A 24,373-nucleotide genomic window follows, 5' to 3' on the forward strand; every position below is an offset into this window, starting at 1 on the left:
GCGACCCGGCGATCAGGGGAAGGTGACACCCCATCACACCTCTGCTGCTGCCACTGCTGGCAGTGCAAGCCTCGGCTGGCCCTGGTTACCTGCACCTCGGGCCTGCCCTGGGCGGCTAGGGGGCTGAGGGGACTGGGGAACTCCGGAGGGACTGGGTGCCGCCATCTTGTGGCTGTGGGCACCGCCATCCTTGAGGGTGGGGCATCAATTCGCATATTTCCTCCTTATTGGCTGTGGGTGCTGCCATCTTTGTGATAGTGTGAGGGTCAATTAGCATATCCCCTCTTTATTAGATAGGATGGGAAACATGAGTGAGAATACAGGTGTTTTTGAAAATCTCCATGCCTGCCCTGACCGGTTTGGCTCAGTGGATAGAGCGTTGGCCTGCCAACTGAAGGGTCCCAGGTTCGATTCCAGTCAAGGGCATGTACCTTGGTTGCGGGCACATCCCTAGTAGGGGGTGTGCAAGAGGCAGCTGATCGATGTTTCTCTCTCATTGATGTTTCTAACTCTCTATCCCTCTCCCTTCCTCTCTGTAAAAAATCAATAAAATATATTTAAAAAAAAATAAAAAAGAAAAAAAGAAAATCTCCATGCCTGCTATGTGAAGTCTTGAATTTTCACTTTGAACATTACATTTGGTGAAGGATGTTATAAAACCACCTTTACACAACAGTCCCCTTTCCTATTGATACGTTGCCAAGCAGAGCTTGGGAGTGTTAAGCATGCTCAACAGGGTTTACTTTACTCATTGCATTGTGTAAAATGATACTTTTTTCTGAATGAAATTGTATGCATTTTTTGTTGTTGTTGTTAATCCTCACCTGAGGGTATTTTTCCATTGATTTTTAGAGTAGAAGGAAGGGGGAGAGACACATCGATTGGTTGCCTCCTATGTGTGCCCTGACTGGGGCTGGGGATTGAGCCTACAACCAAGGTATGTGTCTCTGACCGGAATTGAACCTGAGACCCTTTAGTCCTCAGGCTGATGCTCTAACCACTGAACAACCCGGCTAGGGTTATATGCATTCTTTAGTGGGAGTTAGAAGTGGAAGGCTTATTTGTGTCTAAAAGTATGAGAGAATTTAGTGTAGGATTGAACAAAAGACTGACATGTATTTTCTTGTGTGATAGTTCTCTTTGTGCTCTATTTCACTTGCACAAAAATTACCAGCAGTTAATGTGTGCTTACCATGTACCAGGGACTATGTGAACGCATTTCATCCTCCCAACAATCCTACTAGGTATAGGTGTATTATCTGTGTTCTTACAGATGTGAAAATACTGCACAGAAAAGTTAAACAGTGGGCCTAGGGCCACACAGTGTTTGAATCCAAGTAGTCTGGCTGTAAAGGCCCAGCTCTCAGCCACCAGGCTGCAGCTGCCTCACTCTCCATCAGCTCATCTGTTAGGTCTTTAGAAATAGCTTCCATTTGGATTGGCTGGAGTGGCTCAGTTGGTTGAGTGTCTCATGATCTGAAAGATTCGGTTCCTGGTCAGGACACATGGTTAGGTTGCAGGCTCCAGCCCCAGTAGGGGGTTTGCAGGAGGCAGCCAGTCGATGTTCTCTCTCTCTCTCTCTCTCTCTCTCTCTCTCTCTCTCTCTCTCTCTCTCTCTCTCTCTCTCTCTCCCTTCCCTCTCTCTCTTCCTCTCCGCTTTTCCCCATCTCCCTTCCTCTCTCTCTAAAGTCAATACAAATATATATTTTTTAAAAAAGAAAAGAAATAGGTTCCATTTCATATAATATGGGCTTAAAATTATCCTTTTGTACATGGAATGTGATTTAAAGATGATATTAGCAATACTTGTTACTTGTTTTACTAGTTTTAGTTCTATTTGTACTGAAGGATTGTTTTATAGTTTATTTCTAATTCTAAAATTATAATTGTATTTGTTGTATAAACTAGTCACCTTAAAAGCACATTTGGCTAAACAGCATTGGGTTAGAGGAGAATTTATTGTTAGTTTTTGTTTCCTCCCTCCCTCCTTCCCTTCCTTTCCTGTTTGTCAATAGGCCTTCTCAATAAATTGGCTTCTACATAAGATATAAAGATATTGGCACCCCATGATGCCTCCTGTTGTGAGTGATTATGAAATAAATGGTGATAGACTACTTTTAGTAAGAAGCCCTGATCAGTAAGTATAGAAAGTAAAACTTTGTTATTTGGACTTGAGACACGTATCCTCCTTTCAGTATGTGTGAGGCCCTGTGAGGACTGGGTTAGAGAATCACAGAGGAAGTATCATTTAAATTTTTTCCACTGACCTCTCCCTCACATTTTGAAGACAGCTACTGAGACTTAGGAGTAAGAAGAAAAACTATTTGCAGTAAGAAGCCTGTCAAGTGAGGTGCCCTACCTGGTAACCACAGCTTTCACAATTTATTTGTCTAATTGGTGCAGTTTTTAGATGCTTTTGATTTCAAGCGGATACTTTTTGGCTGAATGCTGAGCTCAAATTGCAGTGAGTTCATTCAGCATGGGTTACTTTTCCTGCCTTCTGATTTCGTTGTTCATGGCTCTAGGGCGGCTCAGATAAAAATACCTGGAAGGATGCTATAATTAATATAAAAATATTACGATATACCAGGTGCTATTATTTCTGTAGAACATATTGGCATCTATGTTCTAAGGCCGTGGTCGGCAAACTGCGGCTTGCAAGCCACATGCGGCTGGCTCTTTGGCCCCTTGAGTGTGGCTCTTCCACAAAATACCACGGCCTGGGCAAGTCTATTTTGAAGAAGTGGCGTTAGAAGAAGTTTAAGTTGAAAAAATTTGGCTCTCAAAAGAAATTTCAGTCGTTGTACTGTTGATATTTGGCTCTGTTGACTAATGAGTTTGCTGACCACTGTTCTAAGGCAATATTAAAAATGATTATTGTTTAAAATTTAAGAAAATTAGATTCCTTTATTTTGGCTTAAAATTTGTTCACTAGCTTAACTTGCTACAAAATGATAGATTATATAGAAAAAGTATTCTCCACAAATGAAGTGCTTAAAATATTGCAAAGAAACCAGTAACGTATGAATAATTGGTTTGATTATTTCAGATTTATTTTTTTCTGTTCATTTAAGTGTCAATTATAGAGTTTATGCTAAAATCCAACAATGAACCAATTTGTCAGATTAGTTTAAGTTACTGTATATACTTAAAAGAATATGACTTTTTCTTGAAGAAATAGCAGTTACTTAATCTGGCCTTCTATCAGAGTCTGAATAATTGATATTTTACTACATTTATCACACGTTAAATGTTCATGCACAAAATTGAGGAGCTATTATGGTGAATATTTTTAAAATATTTTATTGACTTTTTACAGAGAGGAAGGGAGAGGGATAGAGAGTTAGAAACATCGATGAGAGAGAAACATCGATCAGCTGCCTCCTGCACACCCCCTACTGGGGATGTGCCCACAACCAAGGTACATGCCCTTGACCGGAATCGAACCTGGGACCCTTCAGTCGGCAGGCCGACGCTCTATCCACTGAGCCAAACCGGTTAGGGCAATGGTGAATATTTTTTAAAAATACTTTTATATTTTATTTTGGTAAGAGTTCAAGTTTTCTAAATGGAGGTTTTGCTCTAATACTAAAAATTCCACTACATATTTTAAATTTTACTCTAGCTTCTGTTCGATTAAAAAAAAAACAACAAACCTGGAGGGATAGGGCACAGATAATGCCTGAAAAGTATTTCAGGTGGTTGGGCCACTACCTGATCTATGTTTAAAGACTCTTTTTTTTTTTTTTCCATAGGAGGCACTGCCAAATAATATGAAATGTGCTTTGTTTTACAAAGTTTTCACACTTCCTTAGTTCTCCAGTGGTTGGACAGTTGAATGAATAATAATTGCATTTTACAGTCACCCCCTCCCCCCATCATCCCTAATTCTTGGCCACCAGTAATCTGTTCTCTGTCTATAATTTTGTCATTTCTGAAATGTTATGGGAATGGAATCATAATAGTATGTGACTTTCTGAAATGGGCATTTTCTCACTTAGCACTTCCATCAAGTAGTTGAGTGTAGCAATAATCCATTCCTCTTTATTTGCTTATCATTCCATGGTATGGATGTACCACAGTTTAACCATTCATCTATTGAAGGGCATTCTGGGTGTTTCCAGTTTTTGGCTATTACAGATAAAGCTGTTATGAACTTTGTGTGGATACAAGTTTTAATTTCTCTGGGTTAAGTGCCCAGCAATGCAATTGCTGCATCTAATAGATTAGGATTTTTAAGAAACTGCCAAACTATTTTCTAGAGTGGCTATACCATTTTACAGTCCCACCAGCAATGTACGAGATCCAGTTTCTTTGCAGCTTTGCCAGCATTTGATATTGTCACCATTTTTTATTTTAGCTTTTCTAATAGGCAGCATATCTTGTTTTAAAGTTAATCAGGTTACTTAGTAAAACTGATCTGACAAAAAGCAAAGATTTTTGAGTTGAGTGTTGTTATCCCTCCATGTGGCTCTGCCTCTGTACAGTGCTCAGTGGTCTGTTGCCTTGCTTTTTAATTTCCTTGCTATGGTTTCCTTGAGAAAGGGAAGACTAAGCAAGACTAGACTTAGAGAAAAGCAAGAACTGTGAGCATGAGACTCTCTTCCTTTATCTGGCAGTACCTAGCACAGCCCTGCTTCTAGCACAGCGCCCCAGCGATGGTGAACAAACAATGCTATCCCCAAACTATGAATTTTTGCTTAATTCTTTATAAATGTGCCTCAATGAATGTAGCCTTAAGTATACTAAAATATGGCTCAGAATGGCCCTCAGAACTTGTTAAAATTGTTGTTTCTTATTATTTGTGAAGTGATCCTAGGTTCTTCCTTTCTGGTAATACTAATTAGCTTGCACTACTCATTTTAAAATACTAAAATAGCCCTAGCTGGTTTGGCTCAATGGATAAGCCTGCGGACTGAAGTGTCCTGGGTTTGATTCCGGTCAAGGGCACATGCCCGGGTTGCTGGCTCTATCCCCAGTAGGGGGCGTGCAGGAGGCAGCCGATCTGTGATTCTCTCTCATCATTGATGTTTCTATCTCTCTCTCCCTCTCTGAAATCAACCAAAATATATTAAAAAAAACCCACACAAAACAAACTAAAATAGCACAGAATTATATGTATAAAGCAGAAGGCAAACCCCCATCCCTACTGGAAATGACTACTATTAAATGATTTTAGACATTTTAACTATATGTGTTTTGTATCTTTCTCTCTCTGTATATGTGGGGTGGGCAAAAGTAGGTTTACAGTTGTTCACGTGGAAAATAACAAAATAATTAATAGATAATAATACAAGAATAAACTCTGTTTTCATGTACTCACAACTGTAAACCTACTTTTGTCCATTCTGGTATGTATGTATATCCTGTGTATATATTTGTGTGTGTGTGTGTGTGTGTGTGTGTGTGTGTGTATTCCTCAGCTGCTGTTCTATAGTGCCTTTTTTTTTTTTACTCCAATGGATAATGTATAATAGACATTTTTTCCTGTGCTTTTTTTTTTTTTTTAAAGCACTTAATGCCGAGACAGAGCTTTGAGTTCCTTTCTCTAATCTTTTTTTTTTTTCCTTATAAAAGGGATGAGAGAAACATTTGAAAGACTAAACAAAATATTTTATTCCTGTTTCAGGGGTTTGGGTTGAAATAAGGTTGTAGTTTTATTTGTAAGAAAATCAGTAGAATTCTGGATGTTAGTATATATCTATCCATTTTTAAGATAACACATGATTTTATGATGTGATCTCTTGCAGAACCTTGAGGAAAGCAAGAACTGTGAGCACAGTAATCTTTAGAGAATGTGCAGTCCTTTGGGTATTTGTCTGCTCCTCAGTAGCTTAGTCAGATAGTGTTTTCTTAAGTGCTGCTGAAGTACAGTTCAGTCTTTATTTTGAAATCTGTCTTCTCTCCCTCTTCCATTACTTTGATTACCTTGATGGGACATTCAAGCTGCGCAGTCTTATCCTTTTATTTCCATAGCCTACAGAAGTCAGTTTGAAGATTAACTGTAGGTGAACAGGTAATCTTATCTGCTTGGCGAGGCATCACCTGTCAAGATGAAACACATGTCAACAAAGGCCTCCTAGACTTGAGGACCTGAATGAAGGTAACTTAATCGTGTGGATGATAATTTAGGAAATTTGACTGATTGGAGGCAGGGCATGAGTATGGAGTGAGGGATTGGAGAGGGAGAGAGAGGAGGAGAGAAAGAGAGGAGAGAGAGAGGGAGGAAGAGAGAGAGTGTATGTGTGAATGTATTGGGGGAGGAGAAGAATCCAGAGGTATACAGTAAAGAATTCTGGGAGTCTTTGAAGTGGAATTATAGAATCTTTGTTCTGAGAGGGTGGTTACTGGGAATAGGTCCGGAGCTTACTAGTCATTTCATTATGAAGCTGTTGGAGTTGTTTAGGTGAAGGAGTTTGATGACAAGGGCCTTTTCCCTGCCCTTTTCTGTATTAGCAGCTCTGTGTAGAAATTACACCCATCCAGTGGTGCCGAGATTTCTGTTGTCAGGTGTCGAAAGTGCGCTGGCCCAGATAGCATTTGGCCACATTGCTGACTTCCTTTCTCCCAGTGTTGTCGTCAGGTCCTCAGATTGGCCTGACAGCGCTGGATTTTTCCTTTTCCTGCAAGCTTGCTGTGCTTGTAGTTCCCGACATTAGGAGCCTAGTATTTCATTGCACCTGAGGTAGGCAGTTGCTATCCCCTTGATATTGGATACCTTTCTGAACTCTGAAGTATTATACCACAGTGGATAGTAAAGTGCCTACAATTACATTACAGAACCGGTTCTGGTAACGGCACCAGCGCGGACAGGCTCAGCCTGTGTGCCCTCACGCAGCTCCGGGGTTGTTTTGCAGCAAAGTGCTGTGAAGCGGGTTGGACCTCACACAGTGCCAGTTCTGTATCTGAACATGAAAGTGGCTCGTTAAAGATTAAAGGGACTGCCTGGTCCTCCTGGCCCCAAGATGGAATGATTTCCACCATGGAGACAGGCTCTGTCTCCCAGGAGAGGCCATTTTATACAGCGGGTTTGTGCTTCCAAATGTTACAGTAAGCCTGCATTGGCTGATGCTGTGGTGATAAGTTGGCATTTGGGTACTCTCAAGACATATGAGCTATATAGCATCCCATGGTTTGAATTTCTGGGCAAAACTGCCTCATCAGGAAGTCAAAAGCCTCTACCTTCAACCCCTGTCTTTGGGGAGGTTTTCTCCTTTGTTTTATTTTACTATTCTGTTGAGTCAAGTGAATTTTAATTTTCACAGGCATAAAAATTCCATTAAGCCCCTTGTACTGCATCCCAGGTGTGGAAATGTCTCAGTATCGCATCACTGTGGGTGACAGCTAAAATCCTTAAAAGTAGTTAGGATAATTGTCTCTGGAGGCTTGAAGAAAATAATGGTCCAACGGGCAAAATAAATTCAGTTCAATTGTTCATGGCGGTTCTTGTGGGTGAGGGGACTACTGTCTAAGACATGCTCAGTGAGACTATAGTTCAGTGGTGTTCAATAAAACCTTCGTTTTACTGGGTACTGTGCTTAGGGGACATACCTATATCCCGTCTCTCAACTCATGATCCAAGGCCCGTCTGCATCAGAATCACTTGGGAGAGGAGGATACTTATTAAAAATTCCAACTATGGGGCCTCCGTCCACTTTTGTGAATTCAGTGTCTGGGACTGGGATGGGCAAAGATAATTTTCAGTAAGCACCCCTGTTGATTCTTAAGTATTCTTAGAGTTGATTCTCGAGTGTCCTAAAATTTACTTCATATTTCATGTTTAATTTCTGTGTTTGGTTGACATGCATATTATCCTTTTTCTTTTTCTAAAAAAATCCTCACCCCAGGATATGTTTTAGAGAGAGGAAGGGAGAGAGAGAGACATTGATGTGAGAGAGAAACATCAATCGGTTGCCTCCTGTATGCGCCCTGACTGGGGATCAAACCTGCAACCTAGATATGGGTCCTGATGGGGAATTGAACCCTCAACTTTTTGGTGCACGGGACAACGCTCAACCAACTGAGCCACACTGGCCAGGGCCATAATGTCCTTTTTGAAGAGGGAGGCACACTAATGTAAAAACAACAACAACAAAAACGGTTGTAAGATCCCAGAACACCAAAGATTAGAATTTGGCAATGTTCCTAATTCTCACCATGGTGAGACAGCCACTGGTTTTTTGGTTTATCATTTCACTGTCTGTGAGTCAGAAAAAGTATGTGGACACAGTTAAGATTAATTGTGTTATAAAGAAGAAATGTGCAGTATCGTTTAGGATGTTAGGAACAAGAAAGTAGGTAGGTATTGAGAAAGTGAGAAGGGGACAAGATTACAGTAGTTTATAAATGGTAAAATAATTTTAAACTTTAACTGAATTTTAAATTACCAAGTAATATTTGAACATATGCTTGTTGTTTAAAAAATTTCAGCCCTAGCTGGTTTGGTTCAGTGGATAGAGCGTTGGCCTGTGCATTGAAGGGTCCCAGATTCGATTCTGGTCAAGGACACAAGCCCGGTTGTGGGCTCAATCCCCAGTAGGGGGCATGTAGGAGGCAGCCGATTAATGATTCTCTCTCATCATTGATGTTTCTCTCTTCTCTCTCTCTTCCTCTCTGAAATCAATAAAAATAAGAAAATTTCAAATATTGATAAAGCCAAAAATACCTCCTTGATCTGCTCACATTGCAATTCCCTCCCTGGCATGTGTATCCTACCATATCTTTTGTATGTATTTGGTAATTTTCTATGGATTTGGAAGACTATAGAATTCTGAGAAATGAATATTTTTATTTCTATTTTGACAGCTGGTTACTGTTTATAATGTTAATATGTAATGCAGAAAAAACAAACATGTGGGTTATCAATAGCATTACATATTCCTGTTCAAGTAAACAATGGGTATGGTGTATATACCTATATACACAAAACAAATACACACACACCCCGCTAGCATATCTGTTGTGGCCACCCATTAAAAGTATACTTATATAGCTTTGGGTGGTGAATTATTTGTATGAGTTTTCAGATAATGCATTGAAAGAACTTAAGCACAAAGCCACAATTTTTAAAATTTCTCATATACTTTTATATTCTCAGGATTTTCTTTTATCCTCATAAAGCATCAAGTGGCTGAAAGCATTAATTCAAATTTAGCATCTTTTTAAAGCTCTAAATGTGTAATTTTCAGTCTTTCCAGTTTAAAGAAGGAACTAGGATGGAGTAAGGTTATATTTGGGGGAAACGGATTGGAACTGTACAGAATCCCAAACAGGGAAATGATAATGTGCGCTAGCTTACCTCACCTACTAAATGGTGTTTATCTTCGTATAGCTACAAAGTTCTGATGTTTTTGGTCCTCATGTTGCTGTTCATATAATTTACATTTATTTCCTGGGCACAATACCATCCAGATTTTCTATTCCTTATTTACTAATACAGAAGGAGTCAGGAGCTTCTAACAATATACTGTTTCTTCCTTGTGGAGGTTCCATATTTGTATATACTGTATGTGCCTTGAGAGTTGCTCCATCCATGTTAGAATGTTTGTGACTTATCGTCTACTACAGCAATGTTTTTTAAAGTGTGGTCCATGAGATAATGGTTGTTAACTGCTATAAGGATGCTTTTTCATTTGAAAAGGACTAATTAACATGCACTGTAGGAAAACTTTAAACACAGCCATTTTCGGAAAAGGGAAACACTGAAGGGGGGGGTGGGCAAAGAGAAGAGGGAACATAAAACCTTACACAAGCTCAGTATGGCTAACCTATTGGAATAATATAATCAAGGGGAATTAAGTGAGTTGGATAAAAAACATTTTTTAAAGTAGCTCTTTGAGAAGGAATAGGATTAAATAGCATATTTTTTAAAACCCAAATTATGATGGACTACATGTACATTTTAATTGACCTAATAACATATATTGAATGACCATCGGGTTGGCAGCTGCGTCCTGTTTGAGGCTAGATGTGGTGCCTCGAGTGACTGGGCTAAGAAATAGCTAATGACCATGGGAAATTGTGAGCAAGGAACCGAAGGATCTGATGTGAACTTTAACTTCTTTTTTTCTTAAATGAAAACACAAAGAAAGCAAGGACTTAATCTTTGGTTTTCTTTGTATTGTATAGCACCAACACCAATTCTAGCCTGTCAGGGCAAATTAAATAATAATTGCTGTTGATGAGCCAGTCATTCTAGAATTGATTTTTAAAAATAAGCTAGCCAATAAATGAGAATCAACAAAAATTTAGGGATTTTCCTTTTAAAAGCAAGTATTAATGCAGTTTTCACAGACTCCTATATTCCTTAAGCATCTAGTAGGTCTGATGGTGGGTAATTTAGCTTTAGTATAAGAGAATGTGACAGCTGATGAAAAAAAATCCTCCAGTGTTTATCTTAATTAGAGAACTTGAGTTGTCTAAAGAAATACAGAGGTCAGAGAAGGGGGGGAAACAGCGAGCCTGGTTAGAGCTAAGAAAAACTCACCCTGTGTTTAACAGCCTGTGCTGACTGAGCAAGCTCCCCTCGTCCTCTGACCTAGGCATTCTAATTTGTAAATGCAAAGTGACTTTATCAGCCTCTTGGGGGAAATCCTCAGAGCAGTGAACCTGCTACCTGCTGTCCTGAGCCCCAGCTGTTCTCAGATGAAATTTCAGAAGGTGACCACCGGAGTTTTCTGAGTAAAGGCTCCAGAGTCCACCGAGTGACCAGCGTTAGAAGAATGAGGTTTACCTGTCCCCAGCAATCAGCACTCGATTAAAAAAGAAAATCAGTGGGGCACCTTTTCTTTTCTCGGTTGCAGTTGATTGTGGTTGGCTCAGGCGGAGTTGTTTGGGAAATGTGAGTTTTGCCTGGCATGAGTCAGCACTGCCCTGGGTAAACTGCCTGCTCTGTTGCAGTCTTGCTTACCAAAGATATGTCCCCAGGCGGCACCATTCACTTTGCCTGAAAGCGACTGCTGTTGGCTCCTGAGATGATCTCATCTGAATATGGCTCCAAGGACTCAGCGGCAGGAACTGGAGGCAGCTTGCTTTCTGCAGAGGCAATGTTTTGAAACAGGCAAAATCAGGTAACCCAGACCGTTTCTCTTAGTTTCATTAGCTAGACTGAGCTGCAGTGGAAAATCCTTATTCTTCAGAACTGAGTTACTGCCTTATCTTTGGTATCTTAAAGTTAATCCTTCAACTCTTTGGGACTTACAGGGGAAAGTTTTCATTTCATTTGGCATCTGGATGTGGTTTTAGACCTAATTAGACCATGTATTAGATCACCTTAGAGAAGTCAAATAGATTTACTGCTTTATACATCTTTGCTCTTGGTTTCTGTTCTTTTTGTGTCTTGTGAGAAATAGTTTAGTCAAACTAAACTATTGTTAAAGAAAGGGAGAAGGCAAACATATATTTGCTTATCTACCTAGTGATCATGAATATTGAATTGTAGAGAATTCATTCTACCAGTGAGTTTCCATATTCTTTTCTGAGGTATTAGAAATGTTGTAGGCAGTTAGACGTGAGCAGAGTAAGGACAATGGGTCAGGTACAGAAGGTCACCAGGGTGGAAAGCCCCAGGTGACTAGCAAAGGACAATTATAGAGTGGGACCACACCCCCAGGGTGACTTTTCCTCCCCTATCATATTGCTGGTCAGGAGATTTGGACCCCTGACCTTTCCTCCCTAGAGATAACATTTAGACCTCAGCTGTATTTCAGCTCCAGGCCCAGAGAAGCAATAAAACCAGCCATGTCAGAACCAGCTGCATTGAATAATAACGCCTTGCTCTGCTGCAGGCTAGTCAATCAGTGGAGACCACAACCCTGAAAGTTCACTCCTGAGAAACTGCTGAATATGCAATTGACATCTTCCCCAGGGACCTCCCCTAAAATCTTCACCCTTAAAATCCTTAGGCCAGGACCCTTTGCGCTCTCCCTCCTGGCAGCAAGCCTGAGGGCCCCCTCTCCCTCCACCTTCACTTCCCCTCCTCCAACATTGTTGCCATTAGCTTCCTCACTCCCAAGCTCCAAGGCCCTTCCTTTACCTCTGTAACTTGTTTCCTAAGCCCGTTTCTTCTAGGAATTGCTTTTTCTACCTCTGTGATTTACCAAGTAAATGTTCTCTTACAGTTTGGGTCTGGACTCTGAACTCTTTCCTAGCCAGAACCCAAATATCGAGGTTGCTGAACCCAGGTTTGGTACAACAGGAAGAACCTCCCATCATCCCTAAATCTGTTGAGGCTATTACCATCTCTCCCCCTCTTCACCTTTAACCTTTTAAAATCTTCAAACACTAGTTAATTGCCCCTTTTGAAGTTTGCTTCTGCTCCTTACAATTGTCTCAAGTGTCCATGCTCTCTTTTGCCTCAGCCCTTCGCACAAATAAGCCTTCTCTAAACACCCTGCCCCAACTTAGCCCTAGTGAACTGGCTTCAGCCTGGAAGTCATTTCCTCTATGAGGTCTCTTCTTACTCACCAAGACTGGATGGGCACCCAGGAAGCCCTGTGTTTACTCCAGTCATACGATATATTGAGAATCAGCTTCTTGTTACAATTACATCCGGGGTGCTTGGCCAATAGTAGGTTCTCACTAAAGGTGGAATGAGGAAGTGCCTGTACTCTACTTCCACAACTCTGATCCTCTTAACGACCCTTTCTTTTGGCTCCCACCCCCTTATCCTAGTGATGTTTCCCTGAAGATCACCAGTAAATTCCTACTTCCCAAACACAATGTTCCGGTTTTAGCCTTCATTTTACTTAATCTCTGCAAAGCACTTGGCACTGTTAAACCATTCTTTTTTCCCAGCAACCCTCTTCATTGGCCTTGCCTTGAGTATGTTTTCATTCTTCTCCCACCCCCTTCCTCTAAGGATCTCGATATTATACCCCAAAATTCAGCTATGCCAGTATTTCTTACCAGCTCAGCTATTTCTCCCAAACTTCAGATCCTTACTTCCAACTTCACAGATCTTGACAAATTTTTTCTAATTCGACAAACCTACTAGTTCAAAAGGCACCAATTCAGCACATGCACACCATTATCACCCCTACCCAGTATGTTATCTGCTTATATTGCTGTATGTTTGAACTCTGTTAATTATATCCAGAAAATCTTCCTGTTTACTAGTACTCTCTTTATGCCTCACGTTCTGTAAGTATGCTAAACCCAGTTACTAAACCCTTTTGTTTACTACTGTATTGAAGTACTGCTTGATGTGTGTCTTTTCTTTATTCCCACTGTAGTGCCTATATTTACCAGAGTTTGAAAACTAGATGTTTTGTTTAACGAACCCAATGGCTTACAATTTTGTGTGCAAATGCTTTTAGGCAGGGCCTGTACTCTTCAAAGGTTACAGATACCACCATTCTCCCAGATCTTGTACACTAACGATTTTACCCGCTCTGCTTCTAGGCATTTGAGTTTCTAACTTCTGGTTCAGACCTTAGCAAATCTTGACCTGACTTTGCCGCTCCATAGGTCTTTCTCTACTCCATCTTCATATTCTTGCCAAAGTTATTTTCCTAAAGGCCAAATCTAATCATCAGTTTCGGGTTTTCAGAGTGGCATTGGTTCCTTATTTCCTCCTTAGCTCTGATAGGTGTAAAGTCCTTCACAATTTGACCCTGCCCTACCTGTTACTATTACCAGTCTTATTTCCTCCTTTCCCCACCCATTTCTCCCCTGAACTTTGCATCTTTCTAGTTCCTGGTTTTACAGTGTCCTTTTCTATAACTGGCAAAGTGCTTACCTTTCTTACCCCCCCTTCCCCCCACACACACACCTGGAGACTTAATTCAGATGTTATACCTTTTCTGACTTTCTCATATAGAGTTATTCTTTCTTATTTAGATTTCTGCAGCACTATGGTTCTCTTCCACTAGTCTGTTGAGTTCCTGGCCCCTGATCTAGTTCCATCAGTGGCTGAAGTGGGTCTTCAAGGGTCAAACCACTAGTCCAAATGTCTTTGTTACTCTTGGCAGTATAAGAAAATTTATAAGTTCTCTTACAAGATGGCATGTTTGTGAGTTCTGTTTGATGAACTTGAACCCATAGTGCCTTGTTCTGTATATGTCACCTGAAACCATCAGCTAACCATTCAAAGTTAGTTTGAAGATTTATAGGGCTTGCTAAAACTGAGTTCCATAATGTCACCTAACATTTTTTTTAAAACATCTCTTTTTCCTATTTATTTATTTAATTAACTTATTTCAGAGAGGAAGGGAGAGGGATAGAGAGCTGGAAACATCAATGATGAGAGAGAATAATGGATCGGCTGCCTCCTGCATGCTCCCTACTGGGAATCGAGCCCGCAACCCAGGCATGTGCCCTTGGCTGGAATCGAACCTGGGACCCTTCAGTCTGCAGGCCAATGCTCTTTCCACTGAGCCACACCAGCTAAGGCTCACCTAACTTTATAGTACTTTACAAAATTATTCCCTTCTATCATTTTATTTGATACCTATAATACCCCGTGTTGGGTAGGCTTTATTATTTCTACTTTACTGGTGATTATAAAGCTACTTCTGGCATCTAGGCATATATTCAGGTAAGACTCAGAGAGAAAATGTGTTTTTACATTACCTTAAGCAACTTGTTAGTTAAGTGTTAGGTTCTACAGCAAAGGCACCTTTGCTCGGTATGCAGATGCTAAAACTCGGTCCTTTTCCAAGGCCCCTTTATTTTTGAGGTAGAAGGAGGAGGTACCCAGACCCTGCCTCACCTGTGGAAAAACCCTGACAATGTTAAGAGACCTTCATGGAAATTAATGGTGTGCCCACTCCAACCTCTTAAGCTTTGTTTTTGTGCTTCAAATGTCTAGAATTTGTTAAAACCTACTGCAAAAATGGACTGTCAAACGAAGTTGAAGAGTGAAGGGAGTCATCAAAAATGGAGTAAGCCGAGTGTTTCTAAAAAATAGTTATTTATTCATTTTTGAGAGAGAAAGTGAGAGAAACATCATTTTGTTGTTTCACTTATTTATGCATTCATTGTTTGCTTCTTACATGTGCCCTGAGTAGGGACCCACAACCTTGGTGTATGGGATGACTCTCTAACCAAATGAGCTGCCTGGCCAGCTGGAGTAAGCTGAGTGTTAAGAACAGAAAAGGTTTCACAGTAATTCTAGTAAGTGATTAAATTTGTAGGGTAATTTACAACTGTGGGGGTGCTAATATGCTGTATTTGGGACTATGTGGAATTTGATTATAGAAAGATGAACCGTAAGGGCTAGGAAATAAGCTGTTAGATACTGGTATATGACATCTAATTCTGGTCCCTGCATACTTAAGAGAGGATAAAGATGATTAAAAAGTTAAAAAAAAAGTCATCATTAGAAGTTTTTTGAAAAGGAAAGATTTTAGCCTAGAAAAGGAAAAGTTAAGGCATGGCTTGATTATCATCTCCAAGTACAAGAATAGTTTCTGCCAGGGGGATTTTGAGTAATTGTTCTTATGTACTTCAAAGACTTAAAAGGAAATGGGCTTAAATTGAAGGAGGAGTAATTTTAATGAATATGAAGAAGGGTTTCTTGAGCTTCAAAGTTGAGAAACTGTTTGAATGACTGCTAAAACAGTGTCGAATTTCTGACTGTTTCAGTTATCTATTACTGAGTAACAAATCACCCTAAAACTTTTAGTGGCTTCAGATGACAACCATTTTATTGCTCATAATTCTGTGGGTTTAGTAGTTCAGGGAAGAGGGACATATTACTTTTGCTCTATGAGATATTGATTAGACTGGAGGATTTATCATGGCTTCACTCAAATATCTGGGGACTCAGTGCTTGACTGTTGGCTGGGACATCTTGGTTCTCCTCCATGAGGTCCATTTCTCTCTTGGCCTCATCATTCATGAATTTAGATCAGGCTCCTTTTACATGATGGTTGGCTTCCAAGGGGCCATAATGGAAGCTGCAGGGCCTCTTAAAGGCCTGGCCTGGGAGTCATACATCATCACTTTTGCCCCATGCATTTGGTTTAAGTAAGTCACAAGTGTAGCCCACATCCAAGGGGAGGGAACACGGACAAGGGTAGAGGGTCAAAGACATACTGCACAAGGGCATGGAGTATGGTTGGGATTATTGTCACCAATTTTGGAAACAATTTACCACACCGACCTTAGAGATTTTTAATGAGAGAATAAATCAACACACGTTTATTGAATAGGTAGTTTGGGCATATGATTGGCTGCATATCAGAGTCATCTGAAAGCTTTTTACAAGCATGGACTCCTTAGGTACCATGCATGTGACCTGGTATCTCCTGAGGGGGTTGGCACAGAAGCGACACTGTGTCTTTTCCTTCAGGTAACTCTCAGTAAAATGACAATGGGGTTGGGGAAAGGGAACAAGACGGATAGATATAATATTTAAGGCAGAACAGTAGGTGCTTTAAGATAGGCCCACTGGTCTCCTGCTTCCAGGGCTTGGCTGAACCCTCCACCTGGCATGCTCTACCTTCCAGCCAGCCTAGTATAAGTTACATGTCATTCAGTTAGCACATCATCAAAGGAGTGTTTCTTTTCTTTCTTCATTTTTTTTCTCATAGTTTCTAGCACTTTTTTCCTTCATAGCATTTTTTAGTTTATAATTACATATTTGTATGATTATTTGACTGATGTGTGATAGACAAAATAGGTCTGCTTTGCTTTCCGGTATCTAACATAGTGCCTGCCTCATAATAGGTACTCAGTAAGTATTTGTTGAAAGAATAAGTGGTTGATTGAATGCATGAATGAATGGGTAGTTTAATTCCGTTTTAAAGGGTGATTAGAATTTTGGACAGGTGGAGCAAATGAATGGAAAATCATAGTTCTGAAGCAGAATGTGTGGATTATATTGCTCATATAGTTTCAGAATTTTGGAGGAACTGGTTTCTGAAGAGATGAGGGTTTGGTTTTGAGTGTACTTCGTATGCTAAATTTGGGGTCAGGATATCTAGCAGGCATTTAGAAATGAGGTACTGAAATTGAAGGGTGATATTCATTCCAGATACTTATATTTGGAGTTATCTGAATGAAGACTATGCAACCTAATCACTCAGTGAATACTTATTTGAGCTTCCATTGTGTGTCAGACAACTGTGTTGTAGGGAAGGTGAGCTGAAGTCTGACTGATAAAGGAACCAGCTTCATGAAAAGAGCTGCGGACAATGTTCCAGGAAGGAAAGGAACCACACGTGTGTAGGCCTGGGGGCAGTAAATAATTTATTATTTTTGAGGAACTGAAAGGAGACCACCAAGGGCTTAGAGTGAGGTGCAGGTAGAGAGGGAGATCATCGTGAGGTAAAGTGAGAAAGGTAGGCAGGGCCCATAACACATGGGGCCTTTGTGGGCCACATAGGGAGTCTAGGCTTTACAAAAAAGCATATTGGGAAGCCACTGAAGGCTATAAAGCAGGAGAGTAAAAAGCAGAGTATACATTTTTTTTAAAATATATTTTTTACTGATTTTTTACAGAGAGGAAGGGAGAGGGATAGAGAGCTAGAAACATCGATGAGAGAGAATCATCGACCAGCTGCCTCCTGCACACCCCCCACCAGGGATGTGCCCGCAGCCAATGCACATGCCCCCGACCGGAATCGAACCTGGGACCCTTCAGTCCGCAGACCGACGCTATCCACTGAGCCAAACCGGTTTCGGCAGAGTATACATTTTTTAAACAAAAGGTTACCCTGACTACTGTGTAGCAAATAGACCAGCAAAGAGGGGACCACTACGGAGGTGTTTGCTGTAATTCTTGAGAAAGAAAGTGGCCTATAAGGCAGGTTATGGCAGTGGACATAGTGAGAATGGGATACACATTTGCAGGTTATATTTAAAATGTGGGACCAATATAATTCACTAGTGAAGGGAAGGAAGAATGGTTAGCATGGAGCCCCAGGGATATTTAGAGGACAAAAGAAGGAACCGGGGAAGAAGAGGGAGGAAGATTGGTCTTTGAAGTCAAAGGAGAGTCAAGCTACTGCACTCTAAGTGGCAACTGAAGGGGAAGAAGGAGCCTGTGAGAAAGACTGAAAGAACATAGGTCATTGGTGTATGGGGGAGGTCATGAAGGTTAAGGACTTAGGAAAAAGCCAGGCATTTAGCTGTCAGAATATCATAGGTGTCCTTGGAGAAAGGTCTCTCAGTAGAGTGGAATGGAGTGAAAGAACAAGTGTATGATGTGAAAGTGAAGCAGAGTACCAGCTACTCTGTTGGGGAAGTTAGGAATTAAAGAGAAGGGGAGGCAGAGCAGAGTTCACTTTATGCAAAGGTGCACAGAGAAGTATGTGCGAAGGAAGTCAGGGTTTTCAAAACTGTAATTGACCAATATTTACTGAGCATCTACTCTGTGCTAGGACCTATACCATGCCTATTCTATTTATCTTTGTCTCTGAACAGTTTGTCTAATAGTGTAGGGACCACCAAAATGGATTTCCAAATTATAGGGGAAGGTAAGACCTTCCTTTGGAGTATGGGAAGGAAATAGTAAAAGTAAGTTCTTCTGTATTTTTATCTTAACCCTTTGAAATTTCTTTTTAGTGTTATATTTTGGATAGAACACAGTATGTTTGTATAGTATTACTTGTCTACTTTGCTGTTATACATAGATATATTGGAGATGTGCTATTTAAAAAAAACTAAACTGATGGTCAAAAATGGTGGATTCTACTGGTCTAGTGAACAAAGGGGAGGTTTTGAGATGGAGAGAAAAAAAAAAAAAGGCAGAGAAGGATGGGAAATCAACACGCAAAGTAGTCTGCATGTTGTTTTAAACCTCTTAAGAACCCTGTGAAGTTATTTCCCCCATCTTACAGACAAGAAACTGAGGACTGGAGAATTTAACTTGTCCAAGGTCATACAAAGAGTTAGTGGTAGAACTGGGATTTGAAATCTAGTTACCTTTAAAAACCTTATCACCTCACTAAGTCTTTTCCCTCTTTATTTGCCTAATGCTTTTTCATATTTTTCCAACTAATTATCATAGTGATTCTATAAGAAATATATTAAAATATTCATTTTGCTGTTGAATCTGACACAGATGAAATAATTAGTGCAAGGCTACATATCTAGTATGTGACAACCACTGGACCCCTGATTCCAGTGTTCTTTCCACTGTACCACTGTTGCCTCAGAATAAATGGATGGAATTGGTTGTTTTGGTAAAGTAGGTTGAGGAGGTTCTAGTTATCTGACAAAGAAGTGGAAGAGGGGATAAGGGTTGGAAGATTACTTTAGATAAAGTAGGAGAAAGTAATAGTTCCCATTTGTGGAGCACTTTGTGTTGTAAGGCTTTGCATTAATGACCTCCAGGTATTCTGTAGGTAATGAAGTTTAGGTAAGTTAAGCACCATGAATAAGGTCACTCAGGAGTTTTGACTTCAGGCCCCATGTCCTAAACCTTCACAACAACAATGCTCTTTGGAAAGTTGATGTGGAAACATCAACTGGAGGTGAATAAAAGATTTTCAAGCCCAGCGATTGCTTTCCCAGTGTATGAATTTGTTGGGAACCCCATAAATAAAGTCTTCTGACTTTTCTGTAATACTTGGTAGCTCAGGTGTTGGAAAGATTGGGGAAGGAAGGGGAAGAAAAACAGTTCAATAAATCAGAAAAAAGCTCCACGGTACAAGAATGGCAGATTACAATTTGTGTTTTATATTCATTCTTTTTGTTTTGAGTTTGTTTTTTTAAAATTATTATTGATTTTTAGAGGGAGAGAGCTATAGAAACAGCGATGTGAAAAACATTGATTGGCTGCCTCCCACACCCCACACCAGGGTTCGAGCCTGCAACCCAGGCAATGCGCCCTGACTGGGAATTAAATCAGCAACCTCTTGTTGCATGGAGTAGATGCTCAACCACTGAATCACACTGGCTGGGCTTTAATTCATTCCTTATAATAAACTTATTGTGGTTCTGTTGGATGAAAGGTATATTGAGATATGGAGGAAAGAATGCAAAGATGCATAAGGTGGAATCTTTGACAGCTAGAATGGTAAGAGAGGGGGGATACAGTGCTTCACCATAGCCCATGATTGAAGGGTCTGAGAGAGGTGGAAGGTGGAGAAGTAGTATTCATATTGGCTTGTTGTTGGTTGAGGGTGGCATTATGTAGGGCTGGCCTGGTGGGTGCCATCTAGCTTCTCAGGAAGACCCCTGAGGGCTTTGGTTACTATGCTTTAGGTCTGGTTCTCAGGGCACAAAATGTATTTTGTTTTGCACCTGAAAATGATAGGTCTTTTGGTGACAGGGTTCTATTTAGAATTGAGTGACTGTGCTGAGAAAGGAATGCCAATTTATTATTTTAGAGTGAAGGATTCCTTTCCTGTAACAGGATTCTGGATTTTGCTAGGATATTGCTTTTCAATATCAAGAGATCTGAGAAATGAAATTTAATGATATCAAGCTTCCTTGGTGAACATGGGATAATATGATAAAATAGTTTGTGGGGAAGGATACAGTTACAAAAAGCTAAGATTATTGATTGCTTACTATATGCCAGGTATTGTACTAAGTGCTTTGCATACAGTAGGACATTTAATTCTCCCAGTGGTCCTCCTGCAGAGTAGGCACAATTATCCTCAATTTACAAATGAGGAAGCCAGGGCTGTCTCCAAGATGCTAAGAGGCTGAACTGAGATGGGTAATAAGTCCCTCTGACTCAGTCCGTATCCCTGGCTGCTACTGTATGCTGTTTCCATTTAAGCTTCAGGGAAGCATCTTATCCCACTGCAGAGAAGATGGAGTGTCACCTACGTTCAGTATTTCTCTGCCTTGGGTGATTCTGGAGTTGAAATGGCTTCCTCTATTTATTTTTTTATTGGAGATTTTTCTAAGTTTCTTTGACCACACTTTGATGTGGCCACGTTTTTTATTTAAATATATTAATACCATTGTCCTCCTCTCTTCTTATTTTTGGTTTGGAAGACATTGTATCTCCTTAGAGGGACTTTACATATCTGTACATATTGCTTTTGTGTTGATTTTATTATCTTAATTTTATGGGCTAAGTTATGAGATTTCTCCAACTGCTAACTTGTCAATCTCCCCTTGTTCCCCGCCTCCTTTTCCACTGGATTTAAATTCAAATTCCGAGTTTGATTTTGAAGTACTCAGTCTGACTCTAATCCAGCTATTCAGTTTAGCTATGGCTCTCTGGATCACTAGTTATTATTATTACCATCCCTCCCTTTGTGCCCACTTATTTCTCAAGTCAAATCTAGTTATTCACTGAACCTATATGTCCTTGATTTTCCTAGTTGGGTGTCCTTGGTTCTGCTGTGTTTTCTGCTTCGAATGTCATTCTTTCTATGAAGCCTCCTTGTCTGATCCCTCATTGGCAGTGATCACTTTCTCCTCAGGGTCTCATAGGAGAATTCTTTTCTGTCTCCTTTATGGCACAGTACATACATTTCAGTTGTTTGTGGACATGCCTTTATCTCTTACTAGACCAGAGCCCCATTGTGCAGGTCTGTCTGGCCGACCTTTGTGTCTTCCCCTTGTGTCTAGTTCAGTTCTCTTCACACAGCGGGCATTTGATATCTGTTGGATGAGTGAATGAACAAACAGAATTTCAGATTTAAGTGTCTGCTTGTTGGTTTAGATTTCTTCTTCCTTTGCTTTCCTTACTCCTTTTCCATTTCCTTTTCTTTCAAACTTGCTGTGCTTTCTCTTGCACTGACTTACAGAAATTGTCTTCCCCACTCCCTTTTCTTACCCAGATTTTGCCTCATTCTTTCCCCATTAGCAGTCACTGTGTGGGAGTGCCACATGCTGCTGGTCAGATTTTCTCCATCCTTTTGTGGCTGGCTCTATTCTCTCCAGGAAGCATATGACCAGCGTGGTTGCATTAAGATCTTAACAAAAAGACCGTATGTCAAGAACAGTCCTTAAGATTTGCTAGCCTGTTGCTTTCAAGTGGGAAACCTTCTGATCGACATTTCTAGGGAGAGGGGAAAAATCCTTGGGTACTTGGAAGGTGGATGAATGCATATATTCACACTGTGGGACTGGGATGTCAGAGGCATCCTGTTTGACCATAGAAATAATGCAGGAAGCCACAGACGCTTCTGCTAACTGTTAGCATTGAATCCCTGGATTTTTTTCTACAGCTGGAAGAAACATTAAGAGATTGGTGTAATCCAGCCCTTTCCAGATGAGAAAATAGACCCAAAGAGGCTAAATGACAAGTCCGTCAAACAGGGCTATTCGTTGCCTTGTGTTTACTCCCAGAGCTGAATGTGACTTGGGGAACCAATACCTCTTTGAAAGCAATGGAAGTTTTGCTCGAAGTGGAGGCTTTGGTCTCTAAAGCTGAAGGCTCTTGCAGTGCTGAAAAGCAGACTCGGGTTGGTAGCAGGTTGGATCACTCTCGGAGTTTTGCTTCTGGGAATCTGCTCAGTGGGAACTGGCTGAAGAAAATTGTTCCTTCTCTATTTAAAAAGAGGCCAACATTTAATAATAAAAACACATTCATTATTTCTTGTTATTTTCCCCAGCCCCCATATTCTAAGTTTTGTTTCAGGCTTAACTTTCTTAGCTCAGCACTTTTTGTGTTTTTATTGTTTGCTCCAGGTCAGATGTTAGTAGAAGCATGGGAAATCCAGAAACTGCCTGAGAGGCCCATACTTGTTGGTTGGTGCTTTTCAGGTGACTTACCTGACTCACAGGATAATATGTTTTATTGTCATTGAAATACTGTCCCGTGAACCAGTTGTTGGTAGATATGAAAGTTTACCTACCTGTTTGTGGCTAGGGAGCAGCCGTGTATAGAGACAGCTCAGAACAGGAAGTCAAGTGCAAACAGGATGTGCTTGTCTTTACTGTAAGTTGTGTGCCTGTGTTTTGAAACTTACTGTGGTTAAAAAGACTTTGAGTATTTGAGTGTGGCTGAAGAAATGTCTGCATCTGGTTTGAAAAGGAGGTAAGGTACCTAGATCATTACTGCCCTTGCCTATATACAGGAATTTCTTCTAGGGATCAGGTCTTTCTTTCTGATGCTGAGGCATTGTGAGTTTCCTAGCTTACACCATTATTACATATCTATCTATCAATCTATCTATCTATCTATCTATCTATCTATCTATCTATCTATCTATCTACCTATCTATCTATATCTATCATCTATCTATAAAACCTAAGTGACCATTAGGACTGAACGACCGGAATGACCAGTCAAGTGGTCACTATGATGCGCACTGACCACCAGGAGGCAGACGCTCAATGCAGGAGCTGCCCCCTGGTGGTCAGTGTGCTCCCACAGCAGGAGCGCTGCTCAGCTAGAAGCTGGGCTCACGGCTGGCGAGTGCAGCCCGCTGCTGCAGCAGCACTACTGAGAAGTGGCAGGTGCAGCGGGGCCAGGATGAGCAGCAGTGGAGCTGTGCCCATCCCAGCTTGGGCTCCTCCCCGGCTGCCTGCCGCTTCGGCACTGCTACATGCCCTCTCTCCCCCCCAGGGATCCTGGATTGCGAGAGGGCGCAGGCCAGGCTGAGGGACCTACTTGTGCATGAATCCGTGCACCGGGCCTCTAGTGTTTTATAAAACAAAACCACTGAATTGACTGATTGTCTGGTAGCTATGGGATTCAAGCTGTGCTTAGCTATTATTTTTTAAGTAACAATAGAAGATCTTAGCCTAGAGTTCACCAGCCTTTCAAATTATAGGTTCCTTTTGTTGGATTCCAGGATTTCTAGCACATCTTTTGAGTGTTTCTCCAGTTCCTAAGCTAGGTAGCCTAACAAATTAGTCTTTGAGTTGAAAATTTTTCTTTGAGGATTCAAGGCTGGATCTATTGCTAACTGCTGAATTGTTTTACCCCTAGGCAAGTTTCTGGAGAAGAGATTAAATAAGTAATCTGTTTGTGGGTCATTCAGCTGGTAAACAGCCTTAGGAACCCCTATTTTCTGAACCCCCCTCCCACTCCTCATTGTTTCCCACTGTGAAATCTGCTTCATTATGTGCATCGGGGGCTGGATTGGCTATAAAATAACTAATTTTGGGATCTTTGTGGGTTATTATAACTGCTCGAGTTATTTCAGAACAGGTCCGTTCTGATGGTCTCAAACCATAAACTAATGAATATGAGGCAGGAAAAGGTCTGGTCCTGCTTTTTGTGCATTCTGTATCCTTGCCACATTGCAAAGAAGACTAGCCTTTCACTTTTGTAATTCCAGGACCAAGTGGGCAAAGTAGTAGCACATTTCAGCATTGCTGGGAATAGCATTACTTCCTGATATCAGCACAGGTGTCTTTTTTTCTTTTTCTTTACAGGTGTCTTTTTTTCTTAGGAAAAAAGGAGTAGAAAAGATGAGCCAGTTTGCACTTTGTTGTGGGACATATAGGCAAAGAGTAAAACCTGGAAACCAGGTTAAGCATGTGTCATCAGGAAATGATATGGTGAGAA

General features: G+C 40.7%; 1 protein-coding gene and 1 long non-coding RNA gene across 4 annotated transcripts in view; one reads left to right on the top strand and one right to left on the bottom strand.

Moving 5' to 3' along the window:
• Window positions 1–24,373, top strand: part of RFFL (ring finger and FYVE like domain containing E3 ubiquitin protein ligase) — a 66,906-nt gene that overhangs the window by 11,083 nt on the left and 31,450 nt on the right. Inside the window, exon 1 of one of the 3 annotated variants that reach the window (XM_008153666.3) lies at window positions 10,920–11,069. The exons of 1 other annotated variant lie outside the window; for it this stretch is intronic. The gene's annotated coding sequence lies outside the window, so the exon portion shown is untranslated. Of the gene's footprint in view, window positions 1–10,919; window positions 11,070–22,870; window positions 22,895–24,373 lie in introns of those variants that run through there. One more of the 3 variants, XM_028128588.2, reaches the window with a different exon arrangement.
• LOC129147349 (uncharacterized) lies at window positions 5,542–12,554 on the bottom strand. The gene is made up of 3 exons (XR_008554726.1): window positions 12,466–12,554; window positions 10,910–11,034; window positions 5,542–6,045 (listed from the first exon to the last, which is right to left on the bottom strand). It is a non-coding gene; the product is annotated as an uncharacterized LOC129147349 (long non-coding RNA).

The sequence above is a fragment of the Eptesicus fuscus genome, chromosome 20, assembly GCF_027574615.1.
Source record: "Eptesicus fuscus isolate TK198812 chromosome 20, DD_ASM_mEF_20220401, whole genome shotgun sequence".
Lineage (NCBI taxonomy): Eukaryota > Metazoa > Chordata > Mammalia > Chiroptera > Vespertilionidae > Eptesicus > Eptesicus fuscus.